This window comes from Macaca fascicularis, chromosome 7, assembly GCF_037993035.2.
Source record: "Macaca fascicularis isolate 582-1 chromosome 7, T2T-MFA8v1.1".
Lineage (NCBI taxonomy): Eukaryota > Metazoa > Chordata > Mammalia > Primates > Cercopithecidae > Macaca > Macaca fascicularis.
This window is the reverse complement of record NC_088381.1, coordinates 87,484,810-87,498,168: the sequence shown is the minus strand read 5'-3', so window position 1 is coordinate 87,498,168 and position 13,359 is coordinate 87,484,810. Positions and strand designations below refer to the sequence as shown.

Genomic DNA, 13,359 nt, shown 5'->3' with positions numbered 1-13,359 from the left:
AGAACATCCCACTCAACAGCTGAAGAGTATGCATTCTTCTCATCAGCACATGGGAGTGTCTTCAGGGTAGATCAGATATTAGGCCACAAAACAAATCTCAGCAAATCTATAAAAACCAAAATCAAGTATCTCTTTTGACCACAATGGAATAAAACTAGAAATCACTAACAGGAAAACCTTTAGAAACCATTTAAATACATGTAAATTTAACGACATACTCCTGTATAACAAATGGATTGATGAATTAGTTAAAAAGAAAATTCGAACACTTCATGAGACAAATGAAATTGGAAACACAATATATGAAAACCTATGGAATACAGCAAAAGCAGTTCCAAGTGGAAGGTTTATAGCAATAAACACCTGTACCATAAGAGACAAAAAAACTCAAATAAACAGTCTAACATCATACCTCAAGGAACTAGAACAAAAAGAACAAACACAAAATTAGTAGAAAAAAGAAATAGATGAGAGCAGATATAAGTGGAATAGTTACTAAAACAATACAGAAATCCATAGTGAGTCTTTTGAACAGAAACAAACCTTTAGTTAGATTAATTTAGAAAAATAGAGGGAAGGTTCAAATAAAATCAGAGATAAAAAAGTATACATTACAACTGATGTAACAGCAATACAAAGGATTCTAAGAGACTACTATGAACAACTACATGCCAACATATACATATACAACCTGCCAAAATTGAATTATGAAAAAGTAGAAACTCTGAAGAAACCAATAGTGAGCAACAAGATAGAATTTATAATAAAAAGTCTCTCATCAAAGAAAAGTTCCAGATCTGATGGCTTCACTGCTGAAAATCTACCAAACATTTTAAAGGACGTTATCAATACTTTTCAAACTATTTCAAAATAATTGAAGATGAGAGAATTCATCCAAACTCATTCTACAATGCAGGCATAACTCTGATACAAAAACCAGTCAAAGACACAACAAAAAAATGAAACTACAGGACAATATCTCTGATAAAAATAGATGCAAAAATCCTTAAGAAAATACTAGCAAACCAAATTCAACAGCACATTAAAAAGATCATTCACCATGATCAAATGAGATTCATTCTAGATAATACAACCTACATAATGCAATAAATGTGATACATCACATTAACCAGGATCAAGGATAAAAACTAATTTATCACTTTGATAAACAGAAAAAGTATTTGACAATATTCAACAATGCTCTTTGATAAAAACTCTCAACAAAATGTACCTCAACACAATAAAGGCCAAAAATGACAAACCACAGCTAACCAGGGAAAAGTTGAAAGCTTTTCCTCTAAGATCTGAAACAAGACACAGAGGTCAATTTTCATCAATTTTATTCAACATAGTACTGAAGTCCTAGCCAGAGAAATTAGGCAAGAGAAATAAATAAAACGGATCTAAATTGGAAAGAAGGAAGTCAAATTGTTTCTATTTGCAGATGACATGATTTTATACATAGATTTTATATAACAGTTCAACCAAAAAGCTCTAAGAAGTGATAAACAAATTCAGTAAAGTTGCAGGATACAGTATCAACCTAAAAAAATCAGTAGCATTTCTTTTACTTAAAACTTTTATTTTAAGTTCAGAGGTACATGTGCAGGTTTGTTACATAGGTAAACTTGTATCATGGGAGTGGTTGCACAAATTATTTCATCACCCAAGTGCTTATTGGTTCTATTGGCTGCAGGGTGACTATAGTTAATATTGCATACTTCAAAATAATTAAGAGGAGAGGATTTTAAAAGTCCGTATCACAAACGAATGATCAATGTTTTAGATAATGAATATGCTAAATACCCTGATTCTATCATTACTGAATGTATGCCTGTATTGAAACATCACACTGTGCCCCATAAATATGTAAAATTATTATGAGACAAATAAAACCAAAATAAAACTTTTCAAAAATAGAGATGGAAGAAACCTGGGTTGCTCAATCACTGACAGGTGACCAGTCACCAACCATAACACTACTGAGCACAGTTACATGAGCAGATATATCATTTCATGTGGCTAAGTACCTAAAATTTTATGATACTTTGTTACATTAGCTAGAATTACTCAAACTAATAACAAAGAGAGTGGGAAATAAGCCTGGGTAGAGAAATTAATTTTAGAATGATGTTGTAAGTCTTACTAAGAAATCTCAACTTTGCTAAAAGTACAATGGAAAGATGGAGGTATTGTAGGAGGTTTAATGTTATCTATTTAGAATAAGCAATTTGATTGATCACAGAAAATGTATTAGAAATAAAAAATCATAAAGAAAATGAGATAAGTTGATGACACCTATTGCATCAATCCAGTGTGTAATGAAGTTGGGCTAGTTGAGGATCACAGTAAAATAGAATTGAACAGACTCAGAAATATTTAAAGTTTGTATAGATAATTCCTATTAATTGACTACATTTGAAGGTAAGGGAGAAACAAAATTGGTGCAAAATTTTCTTGCTTGAGGAGCTAGCAAGACAATACACAACTCCAGGAGTTCATTCATTTAAAAAAATATCTTTATTATTTGTCATATATGGGAAAGATAAGTTGAATATTCCCCATAATGAATTTGAAGTGTGCATATAAAAACAAGTGGAGATACTCAGTAGGTAATTGAATATATAGAAAAATATAAAGAAAAAAACATGTTATTAAAAAAAATACTTTTAGCATCTTCTCACAGGAGAATGACAAAATTTCCCCTAAAACCAGAGGCCATTTATTTAGTGAAATAGCTTGGTGGGTCACATTTTTGTAAGTGTTGAGCAGGAAGCGGACCCATTACAATGGGTCAAGAAGTGTATTAGTCAAGGTCACAGAAGGAAACATCAAACATATTTGGCAATGGTTTTCAATATAATATGAGGATCAGCTATCTATAAAAATATTGGCAGGATTAAATGAGGCATCCTATCACCAGAACCAGCAGGAAACTTCATTACTCTTTGCCTGAAGAGACAAGAAGAGGGTTAGAAACTGATGAGAGCTAGAGCCATAAAGGGACCTACAAGATATAAATACTCAAGGGTAGATTACTAGAAGAATTCTAGTGAAGTGGCAGGGAGGAGAAACAGAAGTAAAATCTAGACCTTTTTCTCCTTCCCTCTAATCTCCTGCCAGTTCCTTTCATTCTCCAATCTCAGTAAAGGCGAGAGGCAGAAAAGCCCAGATAATGCAGCCATGATAGTGAGCCAACAGGGGCCCAGAATGGAAAAGGGTGGAGAATGAAACAAACAACGAAACAAAACTTCAAGAGAAATGAATGGGAGATGATGACCTCGGGACAAATGACATGATGTAATAATTGATCTCAAGAATTTAGGGTATAAATGAGAAGAGATGCGTTTATATAATTTTCTTAACACATAACTTTCTTAATGATGTGTTAAGAAAGTTATATAAAGTTGAATATTGTATCTCTTAAGTTAGACACTTAAGAGAGAAAGTTAGATACTTAAGAGAGAAAGTTGAGGGAATTCAGACTTATGGTAATGGGTTTGGTTTTACAAAGTAGGAAATGAGTTTATACAGTACATATATACATATCCTAAGAGTCCATGTGAAGAAGAAAATCCAAATATCTTGTTTTAGGGCATGAGAATGACGATCAAGGCTGTTTTCTGTGCTTTCTTCCCCTTATTGTTACATAGGTCCATAATGGTTAAATCTCTTTACTGTCCAACTGTACAAGAAGGGACCTAATTCTGAGTGGTTTATTTTGGTTCATTTCTATGCAAATTATCTGGCATTAAAATTCAATTTAAAATATTAGCTCAGTTCCTATTGTACCACCAGGATGATATGAATTCTGTCTTTTCTTAAAAGAAGAGGAGCAGAACATCTCTAAATCTTTGTGTTTCAAATATTTGGTTTCAGCTTTGGGTCTGGTTCTCGACATTGACCACTAGTATTAACGTACAGTTTATTACAGGAAACTTGTGTGAAATGTTCTATAACAATTGTCACAACAACGTATAATGAAAAGAAAAAAAATGTAACATCAACTAGGATGGGATGCTAGCGTCAACAGCTCATTTTTACTCCTGGTATTACAACCCGTATTTTCACTGTTTAAAAAAAAATAATTCAAGTTCCACATGAACCTAGAAGTACACTAGCAATATGACAACAACATAGCCACTTATCTCAGTAAAACAAAAATTTTACTACTTTTCATGGTGTCTTGCAGACTCATTTTTTTTTCAGAAACTGCTTATCATTTGTTTATTTATAATATTCAAGATACCTATAGGTGATATGGAATGACATGATAGCCAATTGTATTCATTCGATTTTGCTCCATATTAAGCCACCTCAAAATTTATTGAATTAAACTAGGAACCATTTTATATTTGTTCACAAACCAGGTTGAGTACCTTTTCTGGTCTGGGCCAATATGTCTGATCTCTACTAGGATGTCTGGTGAGTCTGGGTGAGCTGGACAATCTATCCTGACCACACTCATATGTCTGGTAGTTGCCAGGTTAGCAACATGAGCTAGTTTACTGTCAGCCAGGCCCCCAAATTCTCTCCACGTGGCATCTCATCTGTCATCAGCTGGAGCTGACTTATACCTGAATGAGAGCTTATTTTATATTATCAGGGGTTTTGTGAGGTAGTTATTATATACTTAGTGGCTTGAAATCTGCCATAGTGGGAGTATTTGTACCACAGACACAGGAAAATACTACAAATCAGAGCCTTCTCTGCCCACTTTACCCCAAGAACCAGCTCTTAAACATTTACCAGGACATCATCGCTTCTTATCTTCCAGAAGACTGGCTTAGGCTCAATTACATGGTGGCCTCAGTATTCCAATAGTAACACTAGATGGCAGTCCCAATGTAAAACTCTCTTGCGCTATTATTCCTTTTGGTAGAACAAGACACATGGCCAAGTCCAGAGTCAGTGCAGAATACCACTCATCAATATAAAGGAACCAACTATTGATTCACAGAGTAACTTGGGTGACTCTCAAAGGCATTATGTTGAGTAAAACAAGCCGGTGTCAATAAAAACATACGTATGACCCCATTATAACATTCTCATTTTTTTAAAAAAGAGTTTTATGGTATTTTTGAAAGGTAAAAAGTAACCACCTCAAGGCCACTTGTACATTCATTTATTCAGTGAATCAATAATATTCTGTGGGCATCTACTATTTGCTAGGTTCTGGGCCAGGTGTTGGGGAGACGATAGTGATCCTAAGAGACTCAGTTTTTCCCCACACGGGCCCTACAGTCTTGGAGTGGAGATGCAGGAAGGAGAGAGAAACAAAAACATGTAAGAAAATCAAAAGAACAAATTAAAAGTTTAATGAGCGTTAGGAAGGTGGTAAATAATGTTGTGAGATGAAAAAAGAAATAGGAGTGAAGAGCGGGGAATGGCGCTTAGAAAAAGCCCCTCTGTGCTCTGTGTGATGAATAACCTTTTGTTTAGTTCCTGTGAGAAGGATATACATGAGAAGAGCCAAAGGAAACAATATTCAGGCAGACAAAAGAGAAATGGAAACTCCCTGAAGTGGAAAGGGATGTGTGTTCCAGAAAATGAAAGCAGGAATTTAGTGAATGACCAATGAGTGAGAAGAGATGAAGCTGAAGGTTAATATGTAAAATACAGGATAGCAAGGGCTCATTATGGAGATTGGATTACATTCCTAGAGCAATGGGGACTATGATGGTCCCTTGGTGTCTATGGGGAATTGGTTCCAAGACCCCTGCAGATACCAAAACCCATGGATGCTTCAGTCCCCGGTATAAAGTGGTGTAGCATTTGCATATAACCTATGTACATTCTCCTGTATACTTTTAAATCATCTCTAAATTACTTATAATATCTAATACAATGTCTACATATCACTTAATTTAAGTGAATTCAATGTAGTACTTGGTGTGTTGCAAATTTCAGTTGTGATTTTGAAGATCTGTGGAATTGTTTTTTTCTGAATACTTTTGATCCGTGATTGATTGAATCCATAGACACAGAACCCATGTATACAGAGGAATGACTGCATGTTTATCATTTTAAAGTTGTTTGACTTATTTATCTTATTTTTAAAGATTTATCTTATTTTTAAAGACTGCTCTGAGCATTCAGGAGAAATTGACTGGAAAAAAATCAGTGTAGAGAGTTGGAGATTATTAGAAGGCCTTTGAAACATTGAAGCATAAAGATAGGGAAGGTTTAGACAAGGGAAATTTTAATAGAAAGCTTTGATGGATTGGGAATATTTTAGAGAAAGGCACAACAGGACTGGATGTGGGAGTGAGAAAACAGAAGGAGTGAAGTTTCTGGCTGAAACCAGTGGGGCAATAGAAATGCCATTACCTGGGAAAAGGGAGACTAAAGGAGGATTAGATTTGGAAACAGAAGAATTGAAATGCCTGTGAAAATTAAAGAGAAGATGTGAAGAAGAAACGTGGTCTATCCATCTGGGCTGACGACTGGGCTCCTCTCCTCCATTAGGCTGATCAAATTTCCTGGGCACTCACTCTGTGTCACAACATTTACTTTTGTCTTTGTCGCTTGCTCCTCTCTGTAGATTTCCTAAGTCCTTCTACAGCTCTGATGGGATATGTTTCCACAATATCCCAAAGCAAGCTATTTTTATATCTGGGCAGTTTTACCCACTTATGTCTAAGATTCTTTTCTGATTCTCTTGTATGGTCAAGTACTGTGTAGTGACAATTACAATGTTGGATAATCTTGGCAAAATATTGTGTTGTATGGAATTTGAAAACCTTTGGCATAAAAATTTTCAAGAGAAGGAAGAAGTACAAGATTAGAGAAAACAAAATTCTAATTTTCTTAGACCCATTGCTGGATTTATATTTCTTTGGATCTAATTTTCTTCAGGCCCTGTGCATGTGTACTAGTGCGTACTGGCACAGTCACTTTACACAAGGACAAAGAAAGCACATGGATAGAGGCAGAACGTTAAATGAGGGCAAATGTAGTTGTTGCAAACTTTGAGGTCACTACATTTCTCTCTCAATGACATATGTTCTCATTTGCAATTATGGGCAAACAATTTAAAAGTTCTTACCATCTTGATATGGGGAGAAGCAACCAAAATAGTGTTAATAACTCCCATAGCCAAAAGATGAATTCATTTAACAAAGTTCGTTTTTTAATTGGCTTTCGCAATTCATGGGATTGGCTATCTGAGACTTTGGGGAGTGTCATGATCTTTAAATAGTTCCTTATAGGCTCCTGTGATCCCCTTTTTAAAATTATTTTTAAAAAAGTCTTGGAAGCTTCTCTTCTTCACCCTGTTGTTACTTTCCTGAGATTTATCTCAAAATTGGTATGTGGAATTTAATCACATCAAGCTTAAGAGCAACTCTACATGTTGCCATTCAGAGAGATAAAGGGATTCTGGGCTACAGTTATTCCTACAGTCAAGGCAACCTGGGTTTTTGAGCATGAGGACTTGGGGTTTGGGTGTGAAAGCCTAATATAAAACAAAATAGTGAATTATTGCTATTATTGGCACTGCTAACACAAGCATGGGACTGAAGTAGCAAGATAAAAGTGAGCATGTTGATGTATAGTTCAGAAAGAGCAGAGAATATAATTGGGCACAACTTTGTTATTTTAGAGTTGGGAGGATCACTTGGGGTCCAGGCTGCAGTGAGCCATGATCACATAGTTGCCCTACAGCCTGAGTGATAGAGCAAGACTCTGTCTCTTAAAATAATAATAAGTTATTTTAATGACCAGGTAGACATCCTTAGATAGAGGTTTTCAGTAATAAGATCCTTAATTAAGCAATATATAGCAGTTAAGCATATGTTCTTTGCGTATTCAAACCTTCAGACTACCAGTGTGTCCTGTGATGCTAACTTTAGCACTAAAAGGTAGCTGCTTCTAACACAAAGTGAGGATTGTAATAGTATCTACTTTATAGCTTTGTAAGGATAATAAAGTAATTATTGGTCACATATCACTGCAAGATAACTAAATCAATCTCGTCATACCCAAAAGCCTTTATCCAACTTAATTATCTACATAGTAAGAAGGCAGTTTCTTCCCATAAATATGGTTATCTTCATTACCAAACTATCTTTTCTCTTCTACAACTTTGATTGGCTCTTTTCATGTCTGACATCTGTACCACTCTCACTAAGACCTTTAAATGTATCTATTTGTTAATCTGAGCTGTGCAATCTAGAGTTTGAGCCACAGAAGATTCTACAGTTTGATCTCTTGCCTTATAATCTTTGCTTCTTCCTTCCTGTTTGACCAGAATGCTTTTAGTTAAAGTTCCTTGCTCAGTCAAATTAATTTCTGAGTCCAGAAAGTAATTCACACAAATTTCACATTTCTCCTTTAAATGGAAGTTTTATTTCACGTTTGATTTATCATTACCTTAGGCAGAGACCTGCAATTAATTTCCAAATCAGGTACTCAGAATGGGGTGTTAACCCCAGTAGAGAAGATTATTTCCAGTATAAACTGATGCCCAAGACAGGGCATTATTTAACTTTGTATTTCAAATCTGAAGTAGAGTTAGTAATGAAACATCAAAGAATGTCTTCCCCTATTTCACAATGGTATCCATTTGTAACATAATTCTAGTTCTACTTTACTGAATTCCTTTTTTAAAAAAAATAAGTTAGAGGTGAAGAATGCTAAAGGTTAGAAGTAGCTATGGGTGAATAGAGAATTGTAAAGAACTCTATGTGGTTTTTCTTCAGTGTTTACTTTCCTTTTCGTCAGATTTATATTCCAATGTTTTAATAAATTATAGGTTTATTCTAGAAAATAATGACTTAATTCTAATATTTCATTTTAATCTTATTTGGTCTTTAAAAGTCTCTTAGATTGTTAATATTCTCAGAAGCAAATATTTTTCCATTCAGATTGGCTTTACTTGTAAGAAAGTAAAACTATATTATATAATTTTCAATTAGAATATCACTTTATAGTTTACACAGCTCTTTGAAACGTACACTATCACGAATAAGTACTCAAAAGTCTAGAGAATTCCAGTAAATTGCACAAGGACATTAATCCTATCTGTTTGGATCATCATTATCTCTCTGGGCCTGCAGAGTTTTTGGTACATAATCACCAAAGGTACTCAAGAAGTTGGAACGAATGAACAAACATTATCACAGTGTTTGTTCTACGCTATCACTACTTACTAGTAGTGAAGCCAGAAATTAAACCCACATCTGATCTCAAACTGTGTGTCCTTATATTAAGGCATCTTGAGGAAATTCACACTCTGCCTTTCCAAGAAGACTGACGAGTCACACAACTGTTAATATGGAATATGATCATCTCTTACTACGGAAAAATATTTTTAGAATGATTTTAGAGAAATTCTGCCTGTACTTGTAGAACCAAGTTGCAGACAAACTGAAATGGTTTTAGACTAGACAATTTTGACTAACTATACTTACCAGTTTCCACATTTTTGTCAGGCTTTGTATACATATAGCTACAGTATCAGATACTTCAAAAGGCATCTGATTCTGTGAAGTAATGCCAAAAAATCAATTACTAATTTTTATGTTTTTAATGACCTCAATATTTGAAAGTCGTGCCATGAGTGTCTGTCTCAACTATTGACTATTATTGTAGGCACACAGGGAACTCCACATAGCTTCTGGGATCTGGCTAGGCTCTTCTTTGAGAAAACAGATTGTTTCCATTTTATTTTGAATAAAATTAGATAAAATTACCATCATGCACTTATATCAAAATTATAAAATCATTTTCAAATTCTGTACATGGACATATATACATATGCATACATATGTCAATAGATAATTTCAAAAACAATTTTATATCCATAATTATTCTAGAAAATAAAAAGGCTAGTTGTTAGTGTGTATCTATATTTTAAGACTAAACTTATAGTTCCCTAAAATTATAAACATGCTTAAGCCTATGAGGAGAATATTATTCAAAAAAGTCAATTTTGCATGTCAAGTCCATAATAAGGTTAAAAACTAAATTTTCATTTAATTAATTTCTAATAAACTTGCAAAATTACACTGATGTTTCCCAAGGGAATGCTTATTTTTCACAAATAAGTATTGCATATACTTGCTATTTTCTTGGTCTGAAGTGGATTTCCTCAAGGCTTGCTCCTCATTTTTCTTTAGTCTTTCTGAAATGTAACATGCCTAGTGAGACTTTTACTGATCACCTGGTTATAGTCCATATTCCTTTGTTCTGCTTTATTTGCTCCATGGCACTATTCAATAAATATATTCCTTTGACAAAGGTGGTTATCTTCATTATCAAACTATCTTTTTTTCTCTTTTTGCTGTCTCTCAACTTCTCCCCTCTTAATTCATAAATATGTATATCATGTCAGATGTCATTAACTACATATTTTGCTTGTTTATTTTTAATTGCCTATGCCAACATCACCCACCCCCACACCTTTAGGATGTAAGTTACATGAGGATGGGACAGTTTTTATTATTTTTTTCTCCCATTGCTTTGCCCCCAGAGTCTATAAAAGTGAGTGGTACAGAAAAGACAATCTGTAATTATTTGTTGAACGAATTAATTACATCAGAGATGCTATTCAATAGGCTTTGGAAAACTCTTCTGTTATTGTGATATTAGCTCAAATACAGTAAGAAGGGGCTGTAAAATCATCAGCAAAGGTAAGTAGTTCAAATATAAATTTAATTAGAAAATCTACTAGGCTATCTGAAATTGCATTTAGTCCCGTCTTTGAAGAGCAGGTAGCCAATCATTTTAAATAATATTAAACTTAACTTCTGTAAAAGAGGAATCATATTGAAAAGGTAAAGAGTACAACTGTGATACTAAAAGAATCACTTTTCATTAAAAAGGATGTATGTTTCTGAGATTCTAGGAAGATACATCTGTCATTGATAATTATTTAACTCACTGTTGTATACTTTACATTTTTTTGATACAGATAAGCAAATGCAGTATCTCGCTCACACTAGTTTGTTACAAATTAATTTCAATCTATTCTTATTGCTGCAGATACCTCAAATATATGGCCTCATGCCATTCCTTTATTTGATGTCATTTATCAAAGTAACTGGGCTGATTTCCATATCTTTACACCTGGCCAAATTGCCTGTCCCTTCAAGATTCTGTAAATGGTGCTAGACTCCTCATTTTCAACTATTAATAATCTGAATGTGTAAGTACAATATGTATGATTCTCAAAGTTCTATTAAGGTATTGCATATTTCTACAAAAACATTTTAGAATACAATGGCAAGTCTCTCGACTTCTCTCTTTCTATCTCTCGACTTCTCTCTTTCTATCTCTCGACTTCTCTCTTTCTATATAGGTTTATCTGTTAGATAAATTTCTCTCTCTCTGTATCCATCTATCTATCTTGGCAAAGCATAAAGGCAAAAGTAAATAATAATTCAGATAATTATCTAAGTGAGCCCAGGGAAAATATTAATTATTAACAATCATGTGAATACTCATTGTCTTATAGCCTCACCTTTTCATTTTTATATTGATTAGAATCAAAGCATCTATTTGATTTGCAAAATGGTAAAAAGCTTATTCTTAATCTATCTCAATTATCTTTTTTTCCCTCTAGATAACTTCAGCAGCCCAGATTCAGTTAATGGATGGAGTAATAAGTCAGTGGTTACTGAATTCATTTTGTTGGGACTGTCTAGCTCTTGGCGACTCCAAGTCTTCCTTTTCTTTATCTTCTCTGTGTTTTATGGAGCTGCTGTGTTGGGAAACATCCTTATCATCATCACAGTAATTATAGACTCTCATTTACATTCCCCAATGTACTTTCTTCTTAGCAATCTCTCTTTCATTGATGTGTGTCAGGCTACATTTGCCACTCCCAAGATGATTGCAGACTTCCTCAATGAACACAAGACCATCACTTTCCAGGGATGCATGTCACAGATCTTTTTCTTGCATGTTTTTGGGGGTAGTGAGATGGTGCTTCTTGTTGCCATGACCTATGATAGATACATTGCTATATGCAAACCTCCGCACTACATGACCATAATGAACCGAGGGTGTGCACTGTTCTGCTGGGGTTTTCCTGGGCCATTGGCATCTCACACTCAGCCAGCCACCTGGCATTCACAGTCAATCTGCCTTTCTGTGGACCCAACACAATTTTTTCTGTGACCTCCCCCTAGTGATCAAGCTTGCCTGCTTAGACACCTATGTTTTTGAGATCCTGGTGCTCACCAACAGTGGTCTGCTCTCACTTATGTGTTTCCTCCTTTTGCTCGTTTCTTACACTATCATCCTTGCTACTGTGCATCGCCAAGCCTCTGATGGGACGTCCAAGGCCCTTTCCACTCTGTCTGCCCACATTGCTGTTGTGCTTCTATTCTTTGGCCCATTAATATTCATCTATATTTGGCCCTTTGAAAGTTTCCCAGTTGACAAATTTATCTCTGTGTTTTTTACTGTCTTCACTCCTCTCCTTAACCCCATGATTTATACTCTAAGGAATAAAGATATAAAGGAAGCCATGAGGAAGCTAAGGAGACGACATGTGGGTTCCAAGCAGGGTTTTTAGACAATTACAAAGAAGTAATACAAATTTCTACTTTTGGGCTTTGAAATTAACATATTTGATTATTGTTACTGTGTTTATATCACAAATAGTTTTTTACTAGACTGAATTAGAGGGCCTGAATATGGTGATCTGGAGTTGGCAAACACAGTGCAGAATCTTATGATGCCAGTTCCTATATTCTGTGTCTCACATCATCCTCCATAAAGCTGCAACTACATGCATTAAAACTCATAAGCAGTTTTTCCCCTTATACAGGCACCATTAAAAAATATCTCTTTGAGAGGCAGAGGTAAGAGGATCACTCAAACCCAGGAGGTCGAGGCTGCAGTGAGCCAAGATCGCGCCACTGAACAGAATTTGCTTTGACATAAAAGGCGATATGAAGACTCTAAAAAGTGCTGCTTTACCTCATCAGTTGCAGTTCATAATGATTCTGGCTAACAACTTAATGTTATAAAGGTAAAATTTTATATTCACAAATAAGGCATTAACGCTTATCAAATCAGCCTTTTGTCATACTTATTATTTGTGCTAGAATTTAAACATATAAAATACTACAGTATTAATTATAGGATAATAAATATAACCAAGTCCATAGTTAAAATTAGAAGACTACACTTACACTCTCTGGAAGAAATGTCATAGCACTTACAAACTCTCATTACGCCACTAATAATAAACCTGTCATCAACTGACAATGACTGCAAGGTATCTGAATAGCCAGTGATTTTGTTTACTTAATTTCATTTGGGAGTGTAATTTTCAAAGTAGTTGCAGAAAATATATACATTGGTAATTAGAAAATATATCACATGCTTCTCTTTTTCTCAAACTTC

At 34.6% G+C, this 13,359-nt stretch overlaps 1 pseudogene; it reads left to right on the top strand.

The window, feature by feature from the left end:
- The first annotated feature begins 5,386 nt into the window (after positions 1–5,386).
- On the top strand, positions 5,387–12,523 carry LOC102126032 (olfactory receptor 4K1-like; annotated as a pseudogene).
- The last annotated feature ends 836 nt before the right edge of the window (positions 12,524–13,359 follow it).